This window comes from Echinops telfairi, unplaced genomic scaffold (genome assembly GCF_000313985.2).
Source record: "Echinops telfairi isolate 266 unplaced genomic scaffold, ASM31398v2 ScPeMD7_443;HRSCAF=831, whole genome shotgun sequence".
Taxonomy (NCBI): Eukaryota; Metazoa; Chordata; class Mammalia; order Afrosoricida; family Tenrecidae; genus Echinops; species Echinops telfairi.
In genome coordinates this window covers 6733827-6735805 of record NW_022104341.1, presented here as the reverse complement: position 1 = coordinate 6735805, position 1979 = coordinate 6733827, and positions in this window count along the sequence as shown.

The window sequence follows — 1979 nt, the reverse complement described above, 5'->3', positions numbered from 1 at the left end:
AAATAACTCATAGGTATGCTCTTCCTCCCACACCGTTAGCCTGTGTTTTCCTTCCTGCATCTACTCTTTGGTGATGTGCTTTGAAGGAGCACAGCCATTGGAAACCTTCAGCAGCACCATTCTTGGACAAGTGGGTTGCTATGAATTGGAGTAGAATTTGACAACTATATTGTTTGTAAGCAGCCATAGACCGGGTAACTTGAAGCATTGCTGCTTTCCCATTCATTTTCTAAGATAAACTTTTTGCAAAGTGTTCATTCAAGTGGCCTATGTGAATTTGTTGCAAACCAATGAAAGGACTTTGTTTACCAGAGAAACGGGGGAGAGCTAAAACTCAGCTTTATTTTATTCGGCTAAAGAGTTCTCATCGTTTCACCAGAAGGCCTGTCCCAATGGCTTTCACACTGTGTAATAGGGCAGCCATCGCTCTAGTCAGACTGCTAGTTCGAGCTTTGGTGCAAGAAAAGAGCCTGCTTCAGGTGGTGCAGTGAGCTGGCTAGCGATGACCGGGGCAGGCTGAGTCATCCCTAAGCATCTCTCGTAAACAATCTTGGCCTGGTTTTTTGCCTCTGGCCTAAGTTTCTGAATCAACAGTAGCCAGTAGGGCTTCTACTTATTTCTCTGGTAGTAACTCCCAAGTTCTTTTCTTTTCAGGGAATCTGCAAGACTGTTCAATTAATCCGGTTTTAACAGCTGCAGATGTACTCTTCAGCATGTTTCAAGCTCAGATGGCTCTCACTATCAATATTGGTAGTAGCAGCCTCAGTGTGAACATGTGTTTCTGGCAAGAAGCAGGCTTTCCTTATAATTGAGACTTATTTTTTTATAAACCGTATCTTGGGTGCCAAGTGCTTCCCCCACTGGTAGTTGTGAATGCTAAATCTCTACTTGACTTTTCCGCCCCCTCGCAAGATGTGTGCAAGCTTCCTTTCCCCACGCGGGGTTAGAGGAATCGTTTAATTGTTGGCCAGCCTGGGAAGATGTGACGTGCTGCCAGCTGTACACATAGCCCCAACTGCAAAGATTTCCAGCCTCAAGCACAACCCACTGCCTGTTGTTCTGGGACATGGGGCGGTTTGAGGAAGGATCTTAGGAAGGAGGATCTGCTGGTTCTGGATCCCGTGGTAGAGCGGTGGCGGCAGTAGAATCATGAATCCTCAAGTGGGAATGTGTTGATGTCCAAGTTGATTCAGGAAATGTTTTACCAGGCTGAGGAACTCGGTGCTTGGGGGCAGCCTAGTGTAGGGCTTACCAGTTGGGCTGGTGACCTCAAGATCAAACAGTTCAAAACCACCAGCCGCCCCTCCTGAAAAAGACCACCCCCGTAAAAACTGACAGTCTCAGAAAGCCACGGTGGCAGCTCTGCCTGCCCTAGGGGGTCACGGAGGGTTGGAATCCACTGATGGCAGTCAGCTTGGTTGGTTTTGGAGGAGGGGCAGAGAGAGTGAGGAGCTGTGTTTAATAAAGATGAGCAGCTCCCACCTGTCCAGTGACCCCGGTCTCTGTGCTGACACATATAGAGGTCTGTTGGTCAAAGGGACAGTCGGTTTAACAAGATTTGAGACTAACATTTTTGGTTACTGTTTTTGCAGAGGGTAGGGGCAGTTTGGTATTTTGCATGGAAGCTATTCCTTGTGGGTAGTTCGATGTAAAAGCCAGGTGCTGTATTTTATACCAGGTTTCCTCTGACTCCAACCAGAGCTGCTTCTCTGTGCTTTCCCTCAGAAAACGTGGGGGAAGTAGATAAGGAAGTTACCTTCTGAGTACGGGAGAGGGCAAGCCTCGAGGCTCAGCCACGCAGTGTTTACAGCGGTGCATTAGGTTGCAGGTTAGAGGGCCTGATGGTGTGCTGTCTACATGTGGGCTGGATTCCACAAGATCAGCAGTTTGAGACCACCAGCTGCTCCACAGGAGGAAGACAGGGCTTTCTACTCCCATAAAGAGCTACAGTCTTGGAACCCCCAGGGACAATTCTGTCC